Source organism: Pollicipes pollicipes, unplaced genomic scaffold, assembly GCF_011947565.3.
Source record: "Pollicipes pollicipes isolate AB1234 unplaced genomic scaffold, Ppol_2.1 Scaffold_7228;HRSCAF=8575_pilon_pilon_pilon, whole genome shotgun sequence".
NCBI classification, from domain to species: Eukaryota; Metazoa; Arthropoda; class Thecostraca; order Pollicipedomorpha; family Pollicipedidae; genus Pollicipes; species Pollicipes pollicipes.
In genome coordinates this window covers 318,168-338,932 of record NW_023597032.1, presented here as the reverse complement: position 1 = coordinate 338,932, position 20,765 = coordinate 318,168, and the positions used below count along the sequence as shown (strand labels likewise).

Below are 20,765 nucleotides of genomic sequence, written 5' to 3'. Positions count from 1 at the left end.
TCCGCGTCATGATATTGATTGCTTTGGTTGGACCGACTCTGGTGGCATTAGATTGAAGCTCGCCGAACCAATTACTCCGGCAGGCGGCCTGGTATGGAGGCCTGCTGGCAAAAAGTGGTTTTACAAGGTGGGACGACCTCACAAAGAATGACGCGTTCTGAAAGTATGCTACTGATTGGGTCAAAAAAGCAAGCGAGCAAGTATTCTGTATGCCTGCAGGCTGCGGACCTCTGGCTACCGCCGCCGCGGCCGCCGGAACTAACGGGGCGCAGTCGAGTCCTGCGCTGGAATGCATTTGACGGTCTAGGTCATTTGTACACCACAATCCGTCCCTCTTATCCTCTATCTTGCTTTATCCTGCATCCTTGCGACATCCCGCTTGTCCGGGGCAGGCTGCATGCATCAGCCATGAGTGGGCCGAGAGCCCCGTGGGAAGGGGGACCCCGACCGGGCACCCAGCGTGCATACGCGGGTTAAAGCTCGGCGGGTGGCCCCCCCAGGCGCGTGCTAGTCTGTCCCACCGTTAACCATTTTCCTTCATCTCATAGCCCTGAAATGATCATTTCTGGTCGAAAAGACTCTAACAGAAAATTGTACACCAAGTGTCCGACCTTCTTATCCTCTTTTCTTGCTTTAACCTGGATCCTCGCGACGCCCCGCTTGTCCGGGGCAGGTCGCACGTGTCAGTCACGAGTGGACAGATGCTCCCTTGAGAGTGGAACCCCGACCGGGTGCCCGGTGCAGACTCCGAGGGGTTCCTGCGCGGGCTAATGTTCGGCGGCTGACCCCCATGCGCATGTAGTCCTGCCTCACCGTTACCCATTCTCCTCCATTCCATAGCCCTGAAATGATCATTTCTGGTCAAAAGAGGTTTCATCCAAGCAACCAAACCAAACTGCACACGATGGGGTAGTCAATAGCTGCACTTTAAATTAATTTAAACAGGCTATCATGGACCCCCCATCAAAAGATTTCTGCACATATTGAGCCAGTCCTTCGCAGCCGAGGTACATCTTAACAACTTAAGTCAGTGAACCAGCCGAGACTCTTCCGGAGACAGCAGAGGATACACAGTGTAATGAGCTGAGACAGATCCGGAAACAGCAGAGGACACACAGTGTTACGAGCTGAGACAGGCCAGGAGACTGCAGAGGATACACAGTGTCATGAGCTGAGAGAGGTCCGGAGTCTACAGAGATCACACAGTGTCATGAGCCGGTACTGGTCCGGAGACAGCAGAGGACCCACAGTGTCATGAGCCGGTACCGGTCCGGAGACAGCAGAGGACACACAGTGTCATGAACTGAGACAGATCCAGAGACAGCAGAGGCACACAGTGTCATGAGCCGGTACTGGTCCGGAGACAGCAGAGGACACACAGTGTCATGAGCTGAGACAGATCCGGAGACAGCAGAGGACACACAGTGTCATGAACTGAGGCAGGTCCGGAGACAGCAGAGGACACACAGTGTCATGAGCTGAGGCAGGTCCGGAGACAGCAGAGGACACACAGTGTCATGAGCTGAGCCAGGTCCGGAGACAGCAGAGGACACACAGTGTCATGAACTGAGACAGATCCAGAGACAGCAGAGGCACACAGTGTCATGAGCCGGTACTGGTCCGGAAACTTCAAAGGACACACAGTGTCATGAGCTGAGGCAGGTGCGGAGACAGCAGAGGCACACAGTGTAATGAGCCGAGACAGGTCCGGAGACAGCAGGGGACACACAGTGTCATGAGCTGAGACAGATCCGGAGACAGCAGAGGACACACAGTGTCATGAGCTGAGGCAGGTCCGGAGACAGCAGAGGCACACAGTGTCATGAGCTGAGGCAGGTCCGGAGACAGCAGAGGACACACAGTGTCATGAGCTGAGGTAGGTCCGGAGACAGCAGAGGACACATAGTGCCATGAGCTGAGCCAGGTCAGGAGACTGCAGAGGATACACGGTGTAATGAGCTGAGACAGATCCGGAGACAGCAGAGGACACGCAGTGTCATGAGCCGAGACAGGTCCGGAGACGCGCGTGTCACCCGCCCGGGCCATTGGCGTCCTTCATGTTGCGTGACGGCCGCTGAAGACGGCGTGGGCTGTCCATGGGGTCATATAACTGGTCTCGAGGGCCAACTGCCGGGCCTTTTGCGTCACAGCAAACCCGGACGGTGCGCCATGAGGTCAGGGCTCATCCGGAAGGCAGCGATGGATGATACGGGTCGCGGTAATTCTGCCTGAACCGAGCCGGTTCAAACTGACGGCCAGACAATAACGCATGACTCCTCAGCCGGCCAAATACGGCTGAGTACATGCAGGACAAACACATACCGGCAGCCGAGGGTCGGCGCCGGAATGTCGTCGAGGCACCGCCACTAACCGGGGGCTCGTGCCCGACATGCTAGCGGTGACCCCGACAGGTCACCAACGGTCGGTGGACTCTCCCCTACTCCGGCACGCATGTGTAGAAGTATGGGGCACAGGGTGTCCACCGGGTGTCCATTGGGTGTCAACAGGCGAAAAGATGACGCTTTTGGATGTGTGCACGGTTTGGGATGATTTGAAGGCTGGACATAGCTTGACGTACGAGATGATTTGGTGCGCCTGCAGATGGCCGGAGTATAATGAACAAAACAAAACGGAGTCTGGGCGTAAAGTAGCTGAACATCACAAGTGGCTCTCTCCAAAGAGGGAATGTGGACGATTTTACGCTGGTTCCTTTTACCTACAACATGAATAAAGGTCGAAGTGTACAATTATCAGGCATGTTGTTTCATCTTCCATGACATCCAGGCAAGGCGCAAACAGCATTTTCTGAATGGGGAGGGGGGGGGGGCGGTAATTACCTATCACGCTAATTTCTAACTTCCTTTCGGGAACCATCTATGATAAAAAAAGAAACAATGTGGACAGAGGAGAGCTCGAGCCCTCAGGCCCGTGTTGGTTGCACCCCTACGTTCAGGCTCTAGAAGGATTGTAATTTTATACACGGTCTTTCCAAATAACAGAAGCATTCTTTGCCGACTTAGGTAAGGTGCGTCTACCGATTTCGGATACCTAGGTAGTGGCTAACCTAAGTATATGTTCTCTTGTGAGCGGAGGCATACTCGGCGTTCGTAGATGTCCAGCGTTGGACTGCGACGTGCTAACTAAAAAAAGGAACAACGCCGCTGTCTCCGTCAAGGACATCTACGGCACCGTCGCTGAGCCCACTGCGGCCGTCAAATCGGGTTCGTTGTCCCCTGTCTGGCTGCACTGAGAGTGGCTAGTCTTAGTCAATCGTTCTGGGGCTGGGGTTGAACAATGCCGTCCAAGATTTGGTGCTAGACCTCGCCGCCAGAGGCTGGCGCTGGATCGCGCGGACAACAGGCTGATGCTGAACATCGCGGTCAAGGGCTGGTGCTGGATCTCGCGACCAGGAGCTGGTACTAAGCTTCGCGGCCAACAGGCTGGTGCTGAGCCTCGCGGCCAGGAGCTGGTGCTGAACCCCGCGGCAAGGAGTTGGTGCTGAGCCTCGCGGCCAGGAGTTGGTGCTGAGCCTCGCGGCCAGGAGCTGGTGCTGAGCCTCGCAGACAGGGACTGGTGCTGGGCCTCGCGGCCGGGGCTAGTGCTGAGCCCAGAAGGTGGTGTTGAGTACTGCGGTCCAGTGGTTGGAGCTGCACCTGGCGCTGGAGGAGCCACTCAGCGCGGCGCTGGCGCTGTCGGCGGCCAGCCGGCGAGCCGTTAAGAGCAGCGTCACTCCAGACGCCCGGTAACGTTACGGTGACCTCTGCTGGTCAGCAACGGCGGCCGTCACGGGCACCGTCAGCTGGCGACGCCGAGGCGACCCGGCCGAGACAGATCTGGCGCAGGTGAACCGTGGACGCGGGAAACTGTCACAAAGCTGTGGTTAGCGGTGGGACGAATACAGAACGACCCCGGAATCATGGAGTCCGACCGATTTCAGGATCGAGTTCATCTCTTTTGAATGAGTCGTACTCGAAGCAATCGACGGAATCAAGAACAAACCTGATTGGATACTTTAGATTAGCAGAGTCTGGCTGCGTTATCGCCGGAAGTTTTTTTTAGCGTATCGGCTATTGTACATTGTCTCAAAAAGATGGGGAGTGTTTCGTAAAACCCGACTCTATAAAGATTGTGGTGAGCCAACGTTGCAAAGTGCCTAGTCATAACATTCGGGGACGTTTAACAGAAACAAGCCGCCACAGACTTAATGACGCTATCAGGTAACATGTGCGGGCCATTTTACCGTCGTGCTTGGACCATTGGACTCTGTTCTGCATGATGATGGGAAGACAACTAAATACGTGGTAAATGCATTCTTAAGGGTCATCTGATTTCAAGTGCACCGCATTTATCATTGCTAATGATTGCCGCGCCCAGCACTTTGTACAAACGTGTGAACGCCGTGAAAGTGAGGCCGACATTGTACGCCCATAGAGCGCGGTTCGCCCGGCAGTGTGCACCTAATTTAAGTCGGGCCCCCGCCGCGCCACACACGCCCGCGGATGTTTGTCCATGGCCGTCGTCGACGAATATCAACGGCGTACATAAAATATGATCACAAACGACACAGAGTTAGGGATTATTTGTCACCCGCCGTCGTCGCACACGTCGTCACCGACACCAACCAATTTTCCTATTAATCATGCATGTATTCTATAAAGTCTAACCATGTATGATAGCATCGTTTCGATTTCTGACCAGTCACGGTCGTCGGTGATGGCCGTAGGCGGATTCATGTCAATAGCAATGGCTGATGATGCACACGGTCGCGGTGACCAATGGCCGAAACGCTCCAACATAGGCAGGCATGTCCAGGGGCTTGGCAGATCATACTTTGAGCGGGTAATACTGTGACAATGAACTAGGAATTATTATGCTGAAAAAAGCCGACAAAATATTATCAGTGACGAAGTTATCAAGAAACAACTGGTTTTATTCGGTGCGTCGATATCATCTATGCTTGCTCGATAACTTGGTTTTTAGCATATTGAAGGCCAGTAATTTTCTGCGTGAAAGCCGCCAGACCGTAATCCTTGAAATCGAGAAGGTCCTCTTTACTTACATAAAGTCTGAAGCGATTTGTACAAATATCGCGTGCTTGCCTTCCAACTTCAAATGAGCGTCTTCATTGTCCAGTGAATCATAATGGTTCCTGCCTGAGAAGCAGACCTGCTAACAACTCCGCATAACTGAGATTATCCTCCCAACAGCATCGTTACGGTCGTATGAATGGCTCGCTGTTTTGAGCGCTTCAGCGTCAGTCGTCACCGGTACTCGGTATTTATCTACTATCTACAGCGCGAAGGGAAAAGAGGGGCAGGAAAGAGAGTATACACGACTCCTTTGCCGATTTACTAGGGAAGAGCGAGGGGAAAAATTGAAAAGGCATGGCACTGTGCGCCCTGCAGTTTTGTCCAGGTTAATTTGCAGTACGTATCACGGTTGACTGGTTATGGCGAGGTCGCACAACCTCTTTTGACAGGACTCAGTTTCGTAAATGACCGCGATGAGCCTAGCACATATCAAAGTGCACCACAGTGCCATGCAAGGGGCAATGCAAGGCCATCTGAGGACATTTCAAGACATCCCATGAGTTTGATATCAGATAACCCTTTGCTTATCGTCATATACGACGGTGACAATGGTGGGCTCTGAGTGAGGTGAGGTTAGTGACCTCAGATCAATGGTCAGATCACGCAGATCAGTGACCCGATTAGGCAGTAATTTGATACTTTTTGATCGGATGAAAGTAATTTCGGAACTAAGCTTGCTTACCGATGACTTGACAGCACTGGCGAGGGCTTGTTGCCGAAACGTCTGCTGTTCCCCTGTTGTTACTAGAACTGCCCGTCACGTAATTCGGCAGTCGTTCGGCTATGAGCCGTGAAAAATGCCTCTCAGAACGCCTCAAACATCATCTGGTAGTATCACAAGAAACTTATTTAAGCCAGCCATATTATCGACTATTATCGACTATTATCGACTATATATATGTATAGATATAGTCGATACATCCACGCATATCGACTATATATATATATATATATATATATATATATATATATATATATATATATATATTACTCTTATGAATAGCCATATTATCGACTATTCCGGATGCACTTCGAAAGGCATCGCACAAAAGAGATACTGCATCAGCTCCCTTTTGGGAACGCAAGCTTAAATCACAGCATTTCTGCCTTTCTATGAGAATTCTCACCGGATGTCCACTAAACTAGCATGACAATGGAGTGTATATCCTTAATGAAGCGGGCATACCAAAGATAAACGTGCTAGCCATTTTTTTAACTCGATATGCAACTCATTTTTTAACGTCCTTTGCACGCCGCATAGCGGTATCGATATTGGCATCAGTATCAGTATCGACATACCGTTGCCACAATACTTACCGAATATCCAAGACACCAGCCAGACAAAGGAGTGCACTACGTGAATGCAGCGGATACTTAAAAGACAATCTTGCAAGCCGTTTTTTGATATAAGACGCGAGCCATTTTTTGATATAAGACGCGAGCCATTCTTCAACCCCATTTGCGCACGCCACATAGGAAGTCCGTGCAGTGACGTCAGGTGTCAACGAATCTTCGTAACCTTTGCAAGGCATTTGGTTACGCAACATGGCTTCCGCCTGGCGATAGCTCAGTTCCGTTCGCTATCTGACCGACCACCTCTGATGTCACACCCGCCCGCCAGGCGGCTCAGAAGGCGCGGGGCCCCCGAGCCCGATACGGAGCGCCCGGCACCAAAGCCGCCGGCCGACAGACGACTGAGTCATTGCCCCCGGGTCGGCCTGCGGTCAGCTGAGGCCTTCATGACCAGGGTTGATGGACCGATGCTCCAGTGAGATGTCCGCCTGCGTTTCCTGTGGGCGTCCCGTTATCTGACGCCACGGTTGCGAGATCGCGAAGAGCAGCGGCAGAAACCAGTAGCGGCCCGCTACCTGGCGGGGACCGCTAAAGCTGGCTTAAGCGCCGCCCGCCGCCCGCTTGATAATGTAACTTCACGGCGGAGGATTAGCCAGCAATCGCCTGCGGACAAATCGGGGCTACTTTTAAGTGGTGTGAGTCCGATTTGTCGGTAGGGTAACACACGTCCACTGACAGGCAGACGGATTACATTAAACTTGCAGACATGCTCTGGCAGCATTCCTTGTGTAGGCCACCCAAGATGATTACTTCAACAGTCTGTGTTCTCTCGTGCGTCACACTATGTACTGTAGGATGGCGTGACTACAGCCAAACCAAAAGATCATGTCCACGGAGGGGGAAGGGGCGGGGGGGGGGGTGATATGGCGCGAGATGCATGACGGCATGCATGCGGAGCTGCATAGCTATCATACTCATGGATCTGAGGGACGATACGGACGGAAATATGCTATGTCAAACATCCCTTCACAAGTCCGTCTTCATTCGCTGCCGATGGTGAAAACGCGCTCCGTTGCAGTGTCTCCATTGATCAACTCATGCTGTGCGGCTGTGAGTAAACAATTTGGAGAAACAGCGATGCTATGACAGCATGGTTTTATTATCAGATGACGTACGGAGGAGGAGGAGGGGGGGGGGGGGGGGGAGGGGCTCATCCGTGTTCCACCCGGTGAGTTGGATATGCCACCTCCTAGCCCCACCTGAAGTTCTTCACCTGGCGTTCTTAGAGTCAGCCTCGGGTACGCCAATCTACACACGCGACTGCGCTCTTCGTGTCAGGCTTTTCGAGAGACGAATGCTGTGACCACTTGTGACTCGTAGGAACGGACCGGCCAAGTCTGCCGGCGGCGTTGTGGTCCCTGCGTGTGTCATTGGGGCTTTACGACGCACTCGGCTGCTGAGGCTATAGGGCGTCGCCTGCCTCTCACCCTGGCAGGAAGGGCGGGCACCGCGGGTAACCGAAACCCGTACTTCTGGTTTCCCAGATGCGCAATGGTTAACGCAGACGTGTTAACCACTACACTACCGGCGCCCCGTGTGGTCCCGTGTGGTCCCAGCCGACCACGTGACGATCCGGGACCGTCACTCCCCGTGGCACGAGACCAGCGGTTCCGGCGGCGGTGAGGTCCCTGCGGCGCCGGTCCCACCCGACCACATGACGGCCCGGGACCGTCGCTCCCCCGCGGCACGAGACCAGCGGTCTCGCCGGCCGGGCGAGCATCAGCAAGTCAATAGGGTTCTGCCCGCTACACGACACGGCGACTGCGCGAGCAGGCAGGCCAGCACAGCCCCTCGACGGGTGTGCCGGTGGTCACGAAACCGGCTATCTTCTGGAGGCCTTGCTGTGGGCCCCAAGTGTGATGCAATGCCTCTCAGTAGTATTATTGCAGCCAGCAAAAGAGTTAAGTGCGCGCTTATGCACGGGTTACTTAAATTATGTGCTTGGCGCGGAATAACTTTGCTGCACGGGATGCTCCAGCGCTGGCAAGCAACTTCGGTGCGACCGCAGACTAGTGGCGTGGAGCAGCTTGGAAAAGAATCGCAAAGACTTCCAAACGGTCGCGGCTCACACCCTTTGTTTCGACCACAGCTTCGCCATTGTGTTTGAGCCTTGGCGAATTGGAATAACCGCGAAACCTGTTGTTGAGCGCGCGCGATAAGAATGCCTGAGCTTTGTGGATCATTTATTCTAGCAGCAAGCCAAACAGTCCCAGAATACATTAGCTGCACATTCACCTGGTCACCCGTTCGGTACAGGGCAAAGGTCTTTGACCCTCGAATGCAATATTCGGAAATGCACATTGGGATGTTCAAACCACATATTCAGCATGTTTACGTGTGTTGTTCGAAGAGCATCCAAGATAATTGGTGGCTGTCACGAAAAATTCACCACGATTGCTAATGACGTTGCAAGCTGAGCTAACAGAAAATAATTGAAAGCCACTTTATATATATATATATATATATATATATATATATATATATAAAGTGGTGTATATATATGCGTTGTATATATCGCTATCATTCTCCAAAAAAACTCTCTACGACTCATCTCGAGCCCATGTTAGAGGTTAAAGAAACGCAGATGCAAGTTGAAACGTGCCTGGGGAAACGTCAACTGCAGAACAGATAAAGCATGTCGAAGCGGAATGATATCGGTCACAGTGTTCGACGACTTGGCGTCACGACGACACTATAGAAACAGACTTTGACGAGAAGAAAACGGACAATCGTATCCAGACAAGCGTGGGTCGATGCGTTCGGACTATCCCGCGTTCTCACGTGCAAAACATGAATCCGTCCGTTTCAGTTGCTTGTTGTTGGTAGCCAATCGTTTTTCCAGGCTTCCAATAAAAGTTAACGTTGAACTTGTGCGGGAGATGGGCGGGCTGTGGCGGGCGACTTATCGGCTCCGGCCAGTATCCCCTGCTCCCCAGGTGCACAGCCATGATGGGCCTGAAGATGACATATGGTCACAGTCATGATGGGCCCAAAGATGACATGTGGAGTTATTCTACTCTGGAGAAGTACATGGCGACATGCCCTGATTTCAACCGACTTTGATACGTAGCCTGCGAAAAGCTCTGCACGGACTCACGAGTGCCAAATCGGCAATCAGTATTTGTTATCCTTACAATGTCGAAGATGGCGCATCTACAAAAGCTCTCGTCCAGGCATTGCAGCAGACCTCGGTACGTAGACACTATGTATAGGGTAATACTATCATGGCCCGCTGGGCAACGCTCACTGGGCTCTAAAGGCAACGCATCGCGCAGAAACAATACACAGTTTGTTGGAAGTTAATCCTTTAAGTCTTCTCCGAACCTTAACAGGCGATTGTAGGCTGCAGTGTTCGAGGCACCGCATATTTTTTCAAAAGTCATCTATATTATGTTGCTGGAGGCGACTCGGGCCCGCTTATCATTTACACCTTCCCGGGCCGGCGGAAATGCCTCAGAAGTGGTGCGGGCGAATCCCCCCGTCAAGTGGATTGTTCGCGAGCACCAAGATCACTTTAAGATTGACGTTAAGTGTTAACCGTTCACGACATGGGGAAATTTCGTATTTCCACCGAACACTATGCTCCTTCGCCTGTGCGTGCTCGGACCAATTACGGAACAGCGCCAGTAGCAAATTCGTAGTAAAAAATGTGTAGAATTTGTGTTTACCGGAAAGACCGTGCAATCGTGCCACCAATGACGGATCTAGGGCGCCAGTGAGCTACAGTTCACTCGATGACGATGAAAACTGAGCTTTTCGTTCTTTTGGCTTGATTTGTTGAGTGACATTTTGGGAACGTTTAGAGAACACGGCGCGTTACATCACGTGATTGCCCGACGAAGTGTCGTCACACCTGTGACGTCATGTGGAATCAACCAATCGCCGCTAATGTGGCCGTTAGGAGCTCGAAGTGAGGAGGTTCCTCAATAGGCGGATGCAGGAGCATGTACATGCATCCATGGTGCCGCATCTGCTTACGTTAGCTTCAGTTACAGAATGGCGTAAATTTCCATTCCGCTGAGCTACACCGTTGAGTTTTCTGCAAAACCTCCCAAGTCACCGTCCTGGATCCGCCCTTGGCCTACTCACCACGCATGGCCACCGCCGCCGTGCCGGGCAGGTGAGCCGAGTTCATTTACATCGGTCCGGTCCCCATATGCCGGCGATATAGTGAGCTGGAGCGTCGTCGGGCGCAGTCGGTCAGTTGCGAGCGGTCGTCGGCTCGGTGAGCAGGTCGGCAGCCGAGCTCCCGCCTCGACGCCAGCAGCGCCGCCGCCACCGCCCGCCCGCGCACACTCTGCGGCAGCCACAGGTGGGCCCCGGCACCGCGACCATCCGTGTACTGGTCTCGGGTGTTATGAAGTGTCTGGTGTGTGTCGTGGTGTTCCGGCAAGCTGCGGATGTTTTCTGCAATGCTGCTGATAAATTGCGTCCAGCGTAGACGTTTGAGGGGAGTTTCAAAATGGCAAAGCAGAGTCTATGTCATTTAGCCTGTACTTATACTCAAGTTAGGTATGAATAAGTGGCGTTATTTAAATAGCGGTTTTTCAAAAAATAGGTTCGGCTATCTCGCCTCTAACGCATGACAAAACAGAGAAAGGTTCTCACATGATCTCTCCGGTACCCATGACCGACCAAATCTAATCCGGATCACTTTGAGCTATTACCTGCGATAACTTGAACAAGCACTGCTCGACAGCTTTATTCCACGCATCTGGACCTATTGAAAGCCACGTCAAGGTGCGCTGGCATTTAAACGTGGGGCTTTGGCACGAATTCTTCATGACAGCTGTCAGCAAAGACGGCGCTGACATTAAGCGGAGATGCTAGTTGGCTGCCCGGATTAGGAGCCACATGTCAATTAGCACTGATCCTGACTTTAATCCCCATTCCGAGGACATCTGGCGCTGTTTCAACGTCACCTTTGGGAAGGTCGTTCATTCATTCATTCGCTGAGCGGGAGCTGCTGCGTCATGGAATGCCTCATATAGCGCTGGAGTCGATCCCGGCAGCCGATCCCAGCAAAGGCGCGCCACGAATCCCTCCCGGCGCTCCAGACCCACCTGAGTAAGATAGCCCAGCCAGTTGGAGGCCGGCCCAGTTGGGTGCTCTAGACCAGCCGGTTGCCGGAGAAGGCAATAGAAAACTTCTGAGAAAAGGAGCTCTCCAGCCATACCGCACGGTATGCATGTAATAACGTGAATTCCGGGCATGCAGCTTCACCTGGGTTTGTTTGGCATCGCTGCATATGATTCCACGTCTAATCGTTTTTCTGGGATAACAACTGCGACGTAACATCCAAATCAACGATCCCAGCCAAGCCCAAACAGTGTGACTGGCCCTTGCGTCACGTTATCATTGCGTGACGTGTGCCCCGTCCGCGCAGCTGTGTTGTTCATTGCCGCCCCAAGCGGGAAGGCTTAGAGGAGCAACTCGCCGGATTCCCAGCTGGCTGAGCGAGCGGTTCCATGACAAATTTTTGCATTGCATTTTGTTGCATGGAAAATTATATCATAGGCACAAGCCTCGGTTTTGAGAAATGGGAGCTGCTAAGCTATGGAGCGAACGAAACAAGATGCAACCCATTAAACAGATCAGATGGCTACATCGTAAACAACGGAACGAGGAAAAATGAACAGGAGCGAATTCGAGAACACTCGTTTAAGAAAAGTTGTAGAACGTCAGTCCACGAATTTTTGCACTGGGGTTAGTAGGTGTTATGGTTGTGTGTGTTAGACGACACACTCAACATCCCCGTCACTTAGAGTCGCCATGCTTGACGTGGACGCCAATGAGCTTGTAGCTAGCTTCATGCTCGTGCCTGAGCGGTTGTGAGGCGCTGGAGGCATGTGTCTGCGCCTCTTTTCCAACAAAATCCCGGCTGTTCCCTGCTCTTTATCGGCTCCTAGCCGAAAAATCGCGCCCACTAATTGCTGCCCGTGTGCATACCGATCAGCAAGAAAAGACGCCTTCTGTGTCTTCCCAGCACGTCTCGCTATTACTGACACGTAAAACGTGAGCCCAATCATGACGGAACTCGAAAGAGCTCGCAGTGGCCCAGGGAAACACCATGACATCAAAATTTTCTTAATGGATTGAACAAAATTAATCATTCCCGTCAGGGAAGGCGGATGCAGGAGATAAAATAGAAAATCCAGATTGTGCTGACGGGAGCAGATGCCAGAAAATTGAATAGTCCATAGCAGAGAAGCTGGTTCTGTCCAATAAATTCCTGGTAGCTGCGGACACCGAACTGGCGTAGCTATTCCATCCGTGTCTGCTTCACTTTGTGTGCCCTTTACGGAAACACAGCGCTGCGTTTCTCGAGGCACCTACGTAAATGTAGCATTGATTACATCAGAACCATGCGCTCACTGTACTGCCGCAGTTACGCGTTATGTTTTTCTCGATATCAGCTATCTTCCCTCACAGCACCCGCCCTCGCTGCTAGGTGAGAGGCTGCTGACGCCATGTAGTCCCAGCTGTTGGGAACGTCGTAAAGCGCCAGTGGCGACATGTTGTTCACTATTTTGGTTATTCATATTAACGATATCCTATTTACTAGTCATAGGCATACGCTGGCTAATTTGGCTATGAAACAAGACGCCATCGCGCGCTGTTGGAGCTGCGGTCCCGGTCCCGTGGCGTCCCCAGTTCCCCGCGGTACACAGCAGTCCTGCCGTCGCCGCTCCCTGGTGGCCACCTGTCATGCCCGCCTGCTCCCTGACTCAGCGGCCATTACTCCATCGTGGAGCAACAAGGCGCGCTCGCCTGAGCCCGCCTTGGCTGGTGGACGCAATCAGAGTGGAAACACCGCTGGCTTCCGGAGATGCGTCGCGCTGCAGGCTGCAGCCGCTGCAGGAGGCGGCGGCGGCGACGGCGGCGGGCGTCGAACCAGGCTGCGGTCAGCGGCGTCCTGTCAGCCGTGAAGCCGTCCGCGCGCCGCCGCCGCCGCCGCCGCCGCCGTGGCGCGGCGGCCGCGGCGCCGGCCCCGGACACGAGCGTTGGCTGCCGGTGCCGCCCGCTCGGCGAGCAGACAGACCAGAGGCGAAGGTGCTCGGCTGGGCTGGTGGCCAGCCGGGCTACCACCAGGCGCTGAAAGAAGGCAGCGATATGTCTGCGGAGTGCCAACAACGCCAACAGGATCTTGGTCACACGTTTTCTTCGAGGAGGCGGCAGGACCAGACCATGCTTTCTTTGAATCGCTTCATGACGTGCGGGAGGACTAAGTTACACAGGGAGGGGAGGCCCGGAGGGCCGACAGCTGCCGTGCGGCTCCTGATCTCTTGTCATCAGACTGCCTTTACAATGCTTCAGCGACCTCGCGGTTTATGGCCAGCCAAAACCGGAGCGGAAGCGGCACGCCGTGCATTGACCTGGCACCTGGTCTGACCTCCGCGGTACAGTGCAAGGCCCTGAATAATTGGCCACAGGCCAGCGGCAGGTCGGCAGCGAGTCAGCAACAAGCCACCGACGGGCGCGTCAGTCACCGCCTTATCTGTCCGCCCCGAATGGCGGCGGTGACGCTGGTGGGCAACAGCATGACGTGACTAGTCAGAGCCGGCGACGGAAGCCGCTGCGGAGCCTTCGCAAGAAGTGTCCAGCCACAAGAGCGAGACTCTTATCTCGCGCGAGCATCGCGCGCGGTAGCGGAGGGAGATACCTCATGCGTGACAAACTGACAGCGCGTTATAACGCCGCCGCCGCTGCGGACGTTGATCTCAAAACACCGATGTTTTATGCTTATCGGTGAGGTTTCAATGCATCATCTGTGGTATCGGCAGCATCGATATTTTTTGTGAGTGGGGTTCGATTAGGTTCGATTTATCTTATGCCAATCGCCTTCATTACGGCTACTGCATTGAAAACGTAGCTTCAAGTGAACGGTTTCGTACACACTGTGTTCCACAACTGAGGTATGGGTCCACTACACTAAAACAACCGACTATCTCCCATCAGTGGCGTGATAAACACTGCGCATCCGCAGCGTATAGCTTACTGATGTATCAAATCCAACAGAATTGGTGTTTGCGCCCACGTGTCTACGACAAAGTGCCATGTGACTGCCTCAAGCACGGAAGTGTTTGACAGAACGCTTCAACCTTTTTCTCCCCCATATGTTTCCCACGTCTTCACACACACGAAGTCATTCATGTACCGCAAAACGGAACGACCTAAAAAATTGCCTGCCTGCCGTACGGAGTCTTAGATCTGCGACTGCTGTCGTTCGTCCAGCTCACGCTGTCAGAAGGCTGTCAGAATACATTGAAAGTAGTCGCCGCTGGCCCGTCCATGGCTCCCATCGCAGCAGCTCGAGCACCGCCTCTGTCCAAAGCACCGTCCGCAGCCTCACGCCCCATCAACCCAGGCGATCTGTCCGCGGCCACCGCCTCTGTCCAGAGCATCGTCCACAGCCTCACGCCCCGTCCCCCCAGACGATCTGTCCGCGGCCACCGCCTCTGTCCAGAACACCGTCCGCAGCCTCACGCCCCGCCCCCCCCCCCCCCAGACGATCTGTCCGCGGCCACCGCCTCTGTCCAGAGCACCGTCCACAGCCTCACGCCCCGTCCCCCCAGACGATCTGTCCGCGGCCACCGCCTCTGTCCAGAGCACCGTCCACAGCCTCACGCCCCATCCCCCCAGACGATCTGTCCGCGGCCACCGCCTCTGTCCAGAGCACCGTCCACAACCTCACGCCCCATCCCCCCAGACGATCTGCCGCGGCGTCACGCGTCGTCACGCGGACGTGCCGTGACCGGGTCGCCGTCGGCGGGCACCGGGCCAGTCCGGCACCGTCGCAGCCTCGGGTGGACCTGTTGACTCGCGGCGGCCGGCCCGACACAGACGAACGGCCGATGATGCGCCCGCGCAGATTAGGGCCACGCTGATCCAATTACGTCATAATGGCGTCACTGGCCGGGCCACAATCAGCGGAGGGCGCCTGTGAATTTTCCGCCGGTAATTGCGCCGTCTGGGGGAGCGACCCGTTAGCCGGGGCCGGGGTGACCTTTTCCGTGACCGGACTCGACATGGTCGCGGCGATTATTTCGGTACCGGCCCGGGGACAATGTGGTCTGCAATAGGTTCACGACGTCACCAGGGCTGCCTTCCGTCTTCCGCCGCGTCTGACGAGCGCCAATCTGGCCCCATGTGTGTGTGTGTGTGTGTGTGTGTGTGTGTGTGTGTGTGTGTGTGTGTGTGTGTGTGTGTGTGTGTGTGCGTCTGTGCCGTTTGGGGGCGGTCGCCTCGGCCGGTACGGTTGGACGCGTTGTGAACGGAACGCGCCGTGCCGTCACGCGCCACAGCTCTTCTTTTCATTCAAACCGTGGTCGTCACTGCAAAGCAACTGTAGTTATGCCGCTGCTGGGGCTGCTAGAATGGGCTCTTGAAGTGAAGGTTTGCCATAAACGTCCGCTAGGAAAATGCCTCTTCGATGCGGAAATAAGCTGTCACCGGTGCCGGAGACCTGCCATGACTTCTTCAGACATTTGAACTGAGAATACCTACAAAATGATTCTAAAATTGAACTCATTTATATAGGGCGTTCAGAAGTGATGCATTAAGCATTACAATGGTCCAGTCCAATCCATATCACGTGTTTTTTTTGTAACGATGCCGATCAGTTAGCAAAGTCCGAAAAGAAACCATAAAGCAGCATCACATCCCTCACGGCCGTTCACAGCTGTGTCCATGTGGCAGGACCGGCTCGTCCAGATGTTTTGATATCTCAACCAGCGACTTCTTGATAGCAGACTCTTGCTTTGTACACAGGTATCCGAGATGTATCCATGATCGATCAATTGCATTTCGAAAACATCATTCAGATTGGCTGCGTTTCCTGGAGAGGATGACGCCCACGGCCGGGCACACTGCATAATGTCCATGCTCTGTATTCCTTGGGTCATGTCGAGGGGAGCTTTGGGTGCAGAGTTCACTGGCCGTCGACCGGGCCTGGAGCCTCCTCAAACCCGTCCGGCCGACCTCACCGGCCGGTCAGCTCGCCCACCAGATGGACCGATAGGGGCGTCATGTCGGTCGGCGCCCGGGTCGGGTCGGGCCGCCGCCCCGGCCGCCAGCCCGCCGCGCCGCGCCCTGACCAGTGGACCGGAAAGCGACCTCGGTTAACGGGGCGGCGCTGGCCGGGCCGACGGCCCTGTCTGCACGGACCGCCGCAGGACCGGGCCGTTCCGCTGCGGGCGCGTCAACGGACCCGAGGGGGCAGGACCGATGCGGCGACACTCCCCCAGAGCGGCGGCCCCCGGCGACGGTCTGTCTGCGTGTCGGCAGACGCGGCGGCGTCCGCGCGGAGACGGCCCGATCAGATGGCGAGATAGGCGCCGAGGCCGGCCCGTGCCGCGCGGCGGGACGCCCGCCCGGCCCTGACATCTGACGTCAGAAGCGACCGCGGCCGGCTGCCGTTCGCCGGGAGCAATACGGCTCGGAACCGGTGGCACACCAGCACTGAGTTGCTGGGACAATGACCGATTTGTCACTCAGCCTTAAGCCATCCGGATTGCTGATGGCATTTGTCGCCACACGAACAAGGCTCATGGCAGGAAGTTGGGACCCGCCGGGCGACTCAGACCAGGAGGGCGGGCGCCGGTTGGCCCGTACGGCCGCCTGGATGGAAGGACAGACTCGGCTGCGGCTGGACACGGGTGCCAGATGGCCGCCAGAGAACAGTTAGCCGGCCGTGTTATCGGCGCCGGCGTCGGGTGTGGGTCAGCGGGCGAGGGCGTTCCTCGGAGCCGGTTCCGCGCGCCGCGACCGGCCTTATCGGACCGGACGTCCACATGGTCCGTATTTTTCGGTCGCGCCCGTCGGAGTGGCCGGAACGGAGTGGCCGGAACGGAGTGGCATCGTCATATGACGGCGGTTTTTCGGGCCGCGATCTCGATAGATGAGCCGATAGCGAGGACACCGTTACAGGTCGCAGGCCTGAATCAGTTGGCGGAAGCTCTGCCGTGACATGATGAGTCAGTCCACTGAACGCGGGCTTTGTTCCTAAAACAACTGCCTGGTAGCACACAAGAGATTCAGCTGCCAACAAATTATATTACACATCTGTGTAATGCTGAGGACGGCATGCCTGTAGATGCTTGTAGCAAATTGCCGCTCATGACGTCGAACACCTCTGGATATACTTCAGGGTTTTAGCAGGAGTACCTGCGTCATGTTAATGTTATTTCCGATGATAAATGTCGGCGCTGATGTTTGCCACGCATGGCTCCAAACCGGCTCAGAGAGCGTAGAACTGGTCCGTTTTCGGTGCTCTCCGAGGCGTGTAACGCGCCTCCAGCTTCATTAATCAAGACAGCTTCTGCTGTTCCACCAAGACAAAGGGCAACGCACCCGACGCCACTTAGGCGTGCGTCCACGAAACCAGATATCATCACCGTCCATCTTCTTCGCCTGGTAACCGCCATGAGCAAAGTTAAATCGACACTGGCATGGAAAGGGTCATATTAGCCGCTGCCGGTCGTCCGCATTAGCTAACGGTTTGTGCTCTATAAACGCTGCAGTTAGCAGTTAGCCCTAGCAAGTACATGCTCGGCGCCTCATCAACGCTAACCATCCGAGGGCAAATGCCGTCGGTATTGGAACCATGTCTGGCTGCTGAAAGAGAATGGTGGGAAAACGGAGCCGTTTTCTTCCGGTACGCCCACGGAGTCAATCATGCGCTGAGAACCTGACAACGTATTCCGCATCGCCACGTGAAGAAAGTGAACACCCAAAGCGAAACCAACTTCTGTGTCGAGCTTTCTGGAATCCCTCGGGTCTGTACTGAGGAGATTAGCAATATGGACGCCAATGAATCCTTCCATCCGTGAAGAGAATTGGGAAAAATTTCTACTCCCTGGTCGCACATTCCTTGCCGGATATTTAACACCGGTGTGCCCCGAGTGTTGACTGCCTGGAAAATGGTGCAGGAGCTCCTTCCAAGTTACAATGGTTAGCACCACTAAGTTAGTTACACATCACAGCTATAATTGATCTCTGATGCATCGAAAACACTGCCTGAACAAGGGTCCAGACGCACAAGGCTTAGTTGCATTCTTCCGTGTTTGATCAGCTTCGCCAGGCGATTGGTAAAGGCCTATGACAGCTGCGAGGACGAAGAGCGAGACTCGTTGAAATGATCGCTCGGCGTTATTGGCCGTCGTCCACGACGTAAGCCGACAGGCAGCCGGCCGCGCCGCCCAGCCCGGCCGCAGCACCGGCGCACACTGCGGTCAGTGACTGGACGACGGCGCTGCGCCAGGCGATTACAGCACGCTTGTTCCCACCGGAAGCGGCCAGTTTCAGTTGCCGTCCTGCGATCGCCTCGGGCAAATGTGCGCGAGAGCTGGCAGTCGGCCTGGTGCAGGACCCGGGCTCAGGCGTCTCTCTGCTCTGTTTCGCTATTTGTCCCTTTAGGCTGCGTTGGTCGCAATAGCCATCTCCCTTTCTCGGCCCATCTGGACGGTCATATCCTCGGCTGTCTTGTTCAGGATTACTCGGTGCTTGTGGAACACACTGTTTCAGCCGCATGCACTGAGCGTCTTGGCTCTTCTTGTCTTACGAACCCTCTGACCTGCATGCAGCACTCCATCAAGTCCGGCTGCGTTCGTGCTCCCCAGTTTTGTGCTCGGGTGGTCGGGCTCGGGAGGTGTGTGGGATAGCAGGGCCAACTCGCCGCCCTTCAAAAATGTAATTTTTGCGGCTGCTTGCACACAACAGAAGCCCGATCACAGATGGTTCCACCCCCTTTTTATTGGGATAAATCGCATCACTTTGCTGGACTTTTAGCGAGCAGTTGGATCAGTTCAGATACAGGGGCCTAGTTTCGCAAATTGACCTGGGGAGGCTGAACAGTGAAAAATGAATCCACCAACCTGAAAACACACCATCAAAATGGTTCCTCCCAGAATTTGGCCTAATTCACAATAAAGTGTGGCGTAGAAGGGGGATGGAGCCCAAGTCAGGCGACCCCCCCCCCCCCCAAATTGAATAGGGAGCTGCACCCGTCGTCAGAAGACAGCTTGAATGACGTCAGAAGGCTGTTGTCACAAATATCGTCATTTCACCTTTTAGCACACCCACTCGCATTCTTGGCTGAGCATCGATAGGGATCGACACAAGCCTTTGATAGCTGAGGATTGAGGTCGGTTAATTGGCGTGAATACGAAAACCCGTGTTCCAGTTTCGTCCCGGGGAATATTCAAAAGTAGCACCGCTGACCCAGCTACCGACGTTTGGTAGTGCCACTATACGTCACGCATGAAAGCACGTTGGTCCCATCCATGCATGGAATGAGGTGCGGGCACGATTACCTGATTCACCTGCTCATGTTCCGGAAAGAAGGACATAGGCGTAGTTCGAGGCCCACAAACGTCATGTCGTCGACGCCGTGCTACATGCTGCGGCCAGATTTCTCGTGTGAACTGGTCTCATTCCTCACCACCAGAAATAGATCACGCGGCTGCCCGGCCAGCCTGGCCGCGACCCCGCCATCTCCTCACCCCGGAGACCACTCGCTGCTCCAGAACGCCGCGTCTGCACAGGCGCGCTCAGGCCTGCGCCGCGCCCGGGACCGTCTGCGTGCCTCTTCTCCGGCTGCGGTCATGAGTCACGAGCGCACGTGACCTGGCCGCGCCGGAAAACAACAGCCACGGCCGGCATCGGGTCCGATTTTTGACCCGCCCGACACCGTTAACCCGCGAGGTCGGCGTGGCGATCCGCCGCCCCGGCCGGACCAGGTCAGGGCCGGGCCTGCGACATGTCGGTCCGGCCGGACGGAGACCTAAGGTGTCGGCGGACGGCCTCTCGTCACACATCAAAAGAGTATGGCTCACGCCTGGGCCCATCGTCTACTTCATCCCACGACAAATCAAACAGATTACCGCAAATGGCGCTTTAAAACCGTTAAAATCATGCCTTCTCCTTACCCACCCCATCAGCCTCCCCGCGCCTCCACCCGCGACCTCTGCCCGCCCCGCCCGCATGCGGCGACGAGCGACGCGACCTTGCGTGACGTCACCACCCGCATGGCGGGGAGGCCGCACCAGCACCGCGCCGCCACCGCCCTCGCGCCGCTAGCCGCCGCCACCCTCGCGCCGCTGACCGCCGCCGCCGGAGCGACGCTGACGGCGTCATTACGGCGCCGGCGGCGGTGCACCGTTACGCCGGACGTGCGCCGGCTCCGGGCACCGCCCTCACGCACTGTGCGTGTAGCGTGGCCTCGCTGGGTGCGCCGCCGCCACCCGCCGCCGCCCACCGCCGCCGGCAGCCGGCAGCCGACGCCGCTCACTCCCTGCTCGGTGAGGGCTCGCCATTGATCCG

At 55.3% G+C, this 20,765-nt stretch overlaps 1 protein-coding gene across 1 annotated transcript in view; it reads left to right on the top strand.

Annotated features, from left to right (window-relative positions):
• The first annotated feature begins 10,625 nt into the window (after positions 1–10,625).
• Positions 10,626–20,765, top strand: part of LOC119109039 (trynity) — a 34,916-nt gene continuing 24,776 nt past the window's right edge. The window contains exon 1 of the mRNA XM_037232579.1: positions 10,626–10,755. The gene's annotated coding sequence lies outside the window, so the exon portion shown is untranslated. The remainder of the gene's footprint in view (positions 10,756–20,765) is intronic.